This window comes from Amblyomma mixtum, chromosome 10 (assembly GCF_055824585.1).
Source record: "Amblyomma mixtum isolate Tamu chromosome 10, ASM5582458v1, whole genome shotgun sequence".
NCBI classification, from domain to species: Eukaryota; Metazoa; Arthropoda; class Arachnida; order Ixodida; family Ixodidae; genus Amblyomma; species Amblyomma mixtum.
Window position 1 is genome coordinate 68,751,581 of NC_143021.1, and position 9,533 is coordinate 68,761,113.

Consider the following 9,533-nt stretch of genomic DNA (forward strand, 5'->3'; position numbering starts at 1 on the left):
CTGCCACCTTTTGCTGTGAGACTGTTTTCTTCAGTAAAGCACAGTTGTTAGTCCACTCGTCGTGTGCGTGCCTCGTCTCTTCGCTGTGTTCCGTCTTTTGACTGTTTTCTTTTCATGATTATTCAATGAAATCAGCCTGTAACTCAAGGTATTGGAGCACCTTTGCTCTTCCCCTTTTTTAGCTTAGCTTCGCGCTGTCCGGTACTGTTCCTTTGCCGCTAGGTATACCAACTTGTGCTGCAACTCAGCAAAGGCTCAGGTCGATTAGCCCCATGCAGTAGTGATCGTTTGATAAAGCGTTTGATAAAGTTCCAAACCAGGTCTCTGACGTGGTGTGGTTCGTAGAAGAGCGCATGCGCGTTTCCCTGTGTGGGGGAAAGGTCAAATAAATGTAGGTGATTGCACGAGAGATAAAAGTTCCTAAATATTTCAGATGTTGAAATTTTTTATCATTTTATATATTATGAGCGCATTATTCAGTACGGCAATAGTGAATCTAGTAGTGAATAGTGAATATAGTAGTCTTTTCTAAACATCAAACGGGAAAAACCCCTGTCCCTAATTTTTCTGAAAGTTTCTGAAAAATGTTTAAGAACGAGGCAAAAACGAGCATGAAAGAACATGTTGCGTTATATTGTCTCGTCAGTGTTACCCAAGCTCAAACCTGCAGCTTCTCGAGCATCGGCAGAGGCGGCAAGTACACTCTCCGCTGCTCTAAATTTCCCCCAAATGCCAACACTGAGACCTTTTCTATCAAGAGAGCGCATACATGGTTACATTTTTTGAACAAACATCGATCTGTGACGTAAGGAGCATTCGATGGAGCCGCTATCGCCAGGTTCCGGCTAACTGCGGGGAGTGCGGCCCATTGGAATGCATGTAAATTAAAGCTTTCAGTGTAATTTTTTGATCTCGCAGTGCAACCATGAAGTTGCCTTTCGCTGTAATTATATGTCATCTCCACGAGTAGAGAATCGCATGAATTTTATCGCCGGCGGGTAAACGGCGACAGCTCGGCTTCGAACCTCGTGGCTCCCGCATGCGAGGCGGATGCTCAAACAAGTATGCCCCAGATACGATCATTCGTTCATCGACATCAGTCTCATCTGCATAAAGGAATGTGAAACCCGAATCCCCCTTCTTCCCAGTCATTTCAACAGCATTCACGGCTGCTATAATAAATCATTTACCTCAATCACATAGTGCAATTTGAAGAAATCTTTTCTTCAACGCAGAAGGTTTTCCCGCCTTTCGGCTCCCCTGAGGCAGTCTACAAATCGTGGTAAAAGCTGCAAATTGATACCTCAAAATCAACTAGATTATCGTTGTGCATGTGGCGTTTAACCATACTAATAGACTAACATTTACACCACAACTTCAGCTAGCTGTTACAATTTTGCATTGCACTACAGAGAATGCAAATATATCGTTGTTTACTGTTTCTTAGGTTTTTTTAAAACATAGCAACCTCCCAATGCAACTGTGTCAAGCTGTATGTGAAAACCGTTCCTTATGCCACTGAATATGATTATCTTTCTTATTTCTATTTGTGTGGTATGTCCCTTTGCCTGCTTACATTGTAGTGATGACTGATGTTCGAGCATTGCAATAACTGAGTTAGTTGGTAGGTTCGTACCAGGCACCTACCTATTTATTTATTTATTTATTTATTTATTTATTTATTCATACTGTTAACCCTCTGCATGAGGGTCATTACAGGGAGGGAAACATGTACAGACACAAGTGCAATTCTCTTCGCTAAAAGAAAAACAAAAAACAAGACTCAAATGCACAGAATTACAGATTTGCACAGCAATCTTCCAGGAACGTGTTCACACCTATCACAAATTTGTCGACATCTGTTTGGTCCACAACGTCACTTGGTAGTTGATTCCAAATTTCTACAGCATCGGGAAAAAAGGAGTAGCGATAGACATCAGTACGTGTAATAATAGGTTGTAATACCTTACTGTGATTTTTCCGAGGGCAACGCTTCAGGGGAGGTGTAACATAGTGATGTTTATTAACTTTGACTTTATCATTCATTATCAGAAAAAAAAGTTTCAATTTCTGCTTTGTTCTTCTTATTTCTAGTGATTCTAACTGACACTCTTTTAGCATTGCTGTGACGGAATCAGTGCGGCGGTATTTAGAGCATATAAAACGTGCTGACATCCTTTGCAATCTTTCCAGTTTTCGTTTTAAACCCTTTTGATGAGGACTCCACACTACACTTGCGTACTCTATGATTGGCCGCACGAACGTCTTGTACGCAATCAATTTAATTTCTCTAGTCGCATTCGGCAACTTCCTCCTCAGGAAACAGAGCTTCTGGTAGGCTTTTCAATAGACATTTTCAATATGGGTGCGCCAGTCAAGATTATTTGTTAATGTCACTCCCAAGTACTTGAGACACTTTACTTCATCTAAGGAATTTTCACCGATACTGTATCGAAACATCATAACATTCTGCTTCCTTGTTACTTGCATGTAATTAGATTTTTGGTAGTTTATTTCCATACCCCATTTCAGGCACCACGAGTTTAACGACTGAAGACACCTATTTATGTTCATCTGATCTGCCGGGGAAGCCACAGGAGAGTAAATTAAACAATCATCGGCAAAAAGTTTCATTCTGACAGGCGATTCGACGATAGCAGAAATATCATTTATATACAATAAAAACAAAAGCGGACCTAAAACGGCCGCCGCGGTGGCTCAGTGGCTATGGTGCTCGGCTGCTGACCCAAAAGACGCGGGTTCGATCCCGGCCGCGGCGGCTAGAATTTCTTTGGAGGAGAAATTCTAGAGGCCCGTGTACTGTGCGATGTCAGTGCACGTTAAAGAACCCCAGGTGGTCGAAATTTCCGGAGCCCTTCACTACGGCGTCTCTCATAGCCTTAGTCGCTTTGGGACGTTAAACCCCACAAAACCAAACCAAACCAAACCTAAAACGGAGCCCTGTGGCACCCCGACAGAACTTCACGCCTATTTGATACTGCACTTTCTATTTTGACGACTTGACATCGGTTACTTAGATAGGCCTGAATCCATAGTGCTGATCAAGAGCCATCAAAAATTGAATTTTACCCCGCAAGAAACGGCTCCGACGCGCTTTAAGGGCGACCCACATGGAGCGTTTTTCTTGCAGAAAACTGGCGTCCGGCCGCCGGCGGCCGGACGCAGGCCGCCGGGCGGCCGCACGCCGTCGGTCAAGCCGGGCCAGATATTCGCGCCCGGCAGTCAGCCGCTGGCCGGAAGCGGCCGACGTGAGCTGTCAGCGCGGACCAATCAGGGTGCGACCGCGCCTGACTTCCGCCCGCAACATTTGACTCGGCTAGCCAGTTCAGCATGGCGACGAAAGCTGCACGCATCGCGTACAACGACAAGCTTATCTCAGCTGTGCAGACGAGACCGACGTTATGGGATTGTTCGCACGCCGCATATAGACCAGATTTTTGAGCCTCTCCCGGGCGCGGCCATTTTGCACCGACTGGCGCGCCGCGGTGCGGGCGTTTCTTTGGGGACTGCGGGGCTGCGGCAGTTCCGCGGCCGCGCCTGCATATAGCCGCGCTTCGGGCGCTAAAAAAACATTGTCGAGCATACTTCCGCTGCGTGGCTGTGTTGCAGGAAGTATTTACGTTATCAAAGCGATAACATTGACGCGTTTTAATGACATTTAGTTTGACATTCAGGTTAATTGTGCCGGCGCTTAGAACGCGCTCGTGCTTATATCGAATTCCGTCTTGGTGCTCCACCGCAAAGAAACTTTTTATTCAATATCAAGAATTAGGTGTGCGGCTAGTATGCAGTTCCAATTCCCATGCACTCTTATTCCTTCCTGCCGGCCATAAAGCCCCCCCCCCCCACTTCCACAAACGGCTTTCTTGTCGCCGCGCCAGTTTATCAACAAATTACCGCTGTGAGCTCAACTGAGTCGCAGCGCCAACAGAAAACAAATTTTGTCATGGTTTATGCAACCTTGTGCATAAAAACGTACTTTCGCTTAATTTATAAAAGCTTTGAATAGATATGAGCAGCTAATCCAGCTTTCACTAATTCTGAGGTCCGAAGTCGCGTTATGTTATTCAGGAGCTCTCGCCGCGTGTGAGAGCGTTGCGTAGGCGTTTGGCTAAGTGTGGAAAATGTAATGAAATCGCGCATATTTTCCTATGAATAATGTAGATACCGCACCGCTGCGGTGGCTCAATGGTTACGGCTCTCTGCTCTGGCCCAAAAGACGCGGGTTCGATCCCGGCCGCGGCGGCCGAATTTCGAAGGAGGCGAAATTCTAGAGGCCCGTGTACTGTGCGATGTCAGTGCACGTTAAAGAACCCCAGGTGGTCGAAATTTCCGGAGCCCTTCACTACGGCGTCCCTCATAGCCTGAGTCGCTTTGGAACGTAAAACCTTAATAAACCAAACCAAGCTAAGGTAGATACCAACAGCAGAAAGATAATATAGATAAACCTTTACCCCCCAAATACCTCTGACATGTGTGCGGAAAAAGCAGCTGGATTCGGTAGCGGTCGTGCTTACAATCCTGTGCATGAAATGTGTTTAATGGGAACAAGAGCAAGCTCAGCGCAAGGATGCCGAACACGTACTAGTGATCCAAAACACGCGCTCCGTCGGGACAACCTTCAGTCTGCAGCTCGCCTATCCAGTTACTATTCCACTGAGTCAAATCAATAGATCTATATTCTGATGCATAAAATTATCATAGATGATATCGCACATAAAAGGCGACAACAAACGACACGACAGCGCAGAAATCTGCTTCGAAGTGTCGGTTTCCAGTCGGTACACTACCTGGTCGACTACCCTCGGATGTCACGTTAACGAGTAACTGCGCACAAGATAACCGCAGCACTGTCTGGAAGAGGGCAAATGTGAGTAGTGACGCACAGCACACACCCTCATACGTTAGCTGATGGAGCACAAAACGGCAGAAGCGAACACGTAAACATGCGTTCTATGCGCGGCGCCGGCGCGACCCGCAGTCCCTCGGGCCGCGCGCGCCGACAGATGGCGACTGGCGTAGAGAGTAGGCGCGCGTCCGCAGCCTGCGTGCGAGGGTAAAAAAATCTGGTCTATAAAGACAGCAGAAGGAAGGTTACCATGTGGCAGGAAGTTGAAGCGGAGATAGGAGAGGACCCTGAAGGTAAGCAAACGATCACCACGACGCCCTCGCCTACATGCACGTGTTTTTTTGTTGACACCAGCGCGGGCAGTTCATAGGGACTGCGGCGTGTATCGCGGCGATGTCTTTCTTTACGGCTTTAAGTGAAAAAAAAAATTACGCAATTAATGGTGGATGCCTAAACTAAATGACGCGTTGCCACCTGATACACCATTTCATCTTCGCACTGCCCGGACCTACATGTGCGGCGTTTACATATGCGCGAACTGTCGGTGCCCGGTGAACTACACTATATCATTGTTCGCTACATTGTTCGCTACAGCAAATCGCAATAAGTACTGTTCAGGTGACATGTTTTTTTTTTTGCAGCGTTGTTGTTTGGAGTGTATAAATGTATCTCTTTGCAGCGGCGAAAGCGATTGCAAGGTAGCGTAAAATACTTCAGCGAGTATGCTGCGTAGCTAGGACTTCGATTTACTGGTAGATTGAAACAGAAAAATAGAGGCGAAAAGGATCGTCATTGTTATTGTTTTCGTTCCCGTAAACGACCGATGGTGGCGGGCACCTTATTCAGAAGTCGGGGACGATGTCGCGACGAAGTGTACATTCCCTCGCAAAGCTGGGCAGATTCCAACGTCGCAGCCGTGAGGAATGCGAGCCAGTTCCTGCCCCAAAAGCGTGGGAAAACCAACGCGGCATGTCTGCGGGTTCGAAATCTTTGTGTTTCAGCTACAAACAGCGTCAGTGTTGACCGAGCGATGAGCTGGAGAAGCGACCGGTGTGCGTGATATGGTGCATCTGCGCCAGTGTGTGAACATGTAAGCTTGCATTAGAAATGCTAACAACTTTTATCTATAGTACAGAATATGTCTTCGTTTACATGTACCACATTTACATTTGGACCACTCGGCCTGTCAACTCGGACCGACATGGTATCCAGCAGCAGGTGCTAACACCTGAGCGGTGGCATTGTTGGATCATGCATGGCATATATGTCTATTTATTGCTGTTGGCTTTCCTTTACTTCAGGTTCAAATCCACAGGCCAGATTTAAGACACTCAGGGACACCTTCACGAAGAAGCATAAAAAATGGAAGGCGGGGGCACCAAGTGGTTCTGGCGCCAGTGACTGCCAGGACATCAGATGGCCATATTTTTCGTCACTGATATTCCTAAAGGATCAGGTGGAAGTGGGCAGGTTTGTGCCTTTTTCTGCAACTCCTCTGTACATGTGCATAAGAAAAAACTGGCAATATATAGGTGATTGCCCCTGTTGTCAGGTTTAGTAGAAGAATGTTTGTGGTAGTCAGTGAACAGATGTTTGGCTGAACAACACTATGTTTTTCCTTGCCTGAAATTAGCACAAGAAGTAACTTCGAACAAAGTGGGGACACAGCCGATGCAACCGCTGAAGGGCTATTATTGGCAGCCTACAATGAGAACACTGGTAAGTCACTCCATTTGAGGGGCCACGAGTGCAACAGCATAGACATTGCACTCAGCAGCTTCTAAATGACTTCTGTGTAGTCTGTCAGAAAGAATGAGCTGTGTGCACTGCTAAGAGTGCGCCAAAAATATCTTTGCAATGCCTAATGAAGCACGTAGCATGTGCAGCACTGTTTGATAAAGACTACAGGTTGCTTTTTGCTCCCTTCGCACTTTACAGACTACGACCCCACTTCGCCTGAGGACACCGCGGATGATGCCATCTATGAGAAGACAGTTGCTGCTACTCAAAGCAGCAGCGTCAATGCTACTGCAAGTGGAAATTGCAGCCCACTGCAAAATCCACCACGCTCGCAAAAAAGAGCGAAAAGAACACGCAACCATATCGAGATAGAAAAGCTTGAAGGAATACGACAGACAGATGAAGATGAGCCTGCGGTTTTTGGCCAACTCATAGCAAAAAGAATGCGAGCAATCCCAAAAAGTGCGTGGCCACAGATCGAAATAGATCTGCTCACTGCACTGACAAAGTACAGTGTAGAATAAATTAGAATTGCCAAACCAAATAAGCCTTTCATGTTCTCTGATAACCAACAAAAAAAATACCTGAAACCACCTTCCTAAATGTCCCAAAGGATCACCTTTTGCAGGTCAGGGAACTCCCTTTTAAGGGCAGTGTTTTGCGACATTCTTTTTCTGTCCAGACAGCACGTGCCTGTAATATTTGACTGATGCCGCACAAATTGCATCTTTTAATGCTTTTTACCTCACTCTGGGCATATGTATTTGTAAAGTTTGGTCTTTTTTTTAATGAAATCACCCCCAGCTGTAATGCTTTATTGGCAATGCAGGTACTGAATTAAAAAAAACAATTAGAGTGATTTAAGTTCTTGTATCCTTCTCTTCACCTACTAGCTATACCTTCTCGTGTGCAGAAAACAACCACAGGCTTCTTTTTCCCAGTAACTGTTCACCTTCTGGTAGATAAAGCTCTTAGAGAAACGCAAGAGAACACTTCGACCGAATGAAATGGTGGATGCAAATTGAAAAGGACGATTTCAGTTTATTACTGTATTTACACGTTTTGGAGCCTACTGCTCGCAACATACACCTCATCATTTCTTTGCTGGTGCCTGAACCCCTGCATGGGCCCACTGCCATGGTACGGAGCCTTTGTTCATGAAATACTCAGCAAAAATATTGCATGCATCCGATGCACTTTGGGCAAAATGTTTTGATCTTGTCCTCTCCAGCTCAAGCAGCTGGTTGCTTTCTGTTTCCGCCCTCCAATGCCCAGGGACAGATTTTCCGAATTCATCTTCGCAGTCCACGTAGCCAGCTGGCACATACTCATTTGCCGTTGTGCACATAAAATTGTGAAGGAGACAACAGGCAAGCACAACAAACTCGGCATTGTGGGGCAGAAGGTTCAGACGATTGAGCAGAACTCGCCAGCGAGACGCAAGAATACCGAATGCATTCTCCACAATGCGCCTGCAAATAAAAAAAGTCAGTTTTGTATGCCACAAAAGAGGAATTTCCACAACTACAAGAAAAGATAAGGAGAGCTGAAACTTGAAAACACTTTCAATGAACAGTGAAACAGCCAAGTTTAAAATTTTAGTGACAAATTATTACACTGCTGTAACAGCCATACTTGAATGAGTTAAGACGAGTTAACTTGTGGTGCATTTACCATGTGAGCGGCAATACCAAAAGCACTTCAAATGAAGAATCAGAGCCGCCGCGGTGGCTCAGTGGCTATGGTGCTCGGCTGCTGACCCAAAAGACGCGGGTTCGATCCCGGCCGCGGCGACTGGAATTTCTTTGGAGGAGAAATTCTGGAGGCCCGTGTACTGTGCGATGTCAGTGCACGTTAAAGAACCCCAGGTGGTCGAAATTTCCGGAGCCCTTCACTACGGCGTCTCTCATAGCCTTGGTCGCTTTGGGACGTTAAACCCCACAAACCAAACCAAACCGAAGAATCAGATGCACTAAATTTATTAATCTGGAAAACTTGTGACTATTTTTTTTTGCATTTTGCTCGAGCAATCTCAAGCTGAGTACAAAAGAATGCGGGCCTAAATTACCTTGCCCTGCTCAATCTGTAGTTGAAAACTCTGTGTTTGCAGCCCATGTGGCTTCCCGGAAATGGCCGCATGAAGTCTCGTCTCAACTGGAACGCTTCATCACCAACAAACACACAAGAGGCCACCTGGGTGCTGTTGGGCAGTCTTGCTAGACCTGGAATGTCTAGGGATTCCCGCCCGTGGCGCTTTCCAAATGAGGATGCTTTGAAAATCCCTCCATCACTGTGGCGTCCTGGGGCTCCTACATCGACCATGACGAACTTGTAATTAGCATCAACCACTGCCATCAGGACAATAGAGAACGTTTTCTGAAAGAAGAAAAATAACACATTTTGCTCACATGGCACTGTTTGCTTTAAGGGTTAAATATGGATTTTTTAGTAATATAAAGGCTTTTAGCGCAAAACGACTAAGAAAGGACGGGGATAGAATACAGACACAAAGGAGCGCTACTCTCAACTAAATTTATTGCCAGATGAAACAGTCATTTTATACATTGGTTCCAGTACAGAATCTGCTCACATTTCGAAGACTGCGTACATGCGCACACTAGGGTGTTCTCGGGTGTTGACAGAGGCGTTCCACATCAGGAAGAAGGGATCTGTGTGTGTCAGCAGCCCCTCGGTGAAGTTGTACTCTAACGAGTACAAATTATTAGACAGGATTATCTTACAAAATGTGTGATCGACAGCTTCGCCAGGCGTGTGCGCATGTACGCAGTCTTCGCAATGTGAGCAGATTCTGTACTGGAACCAATGTATAAAATGACTGTTTCATCTGGCAATAAATTTAGTTGAGAGTAGCGCTCCTTTGTGTCTGCGTTCTATTCCCGTCCTTTCTTAGTCGTTTTGCGCT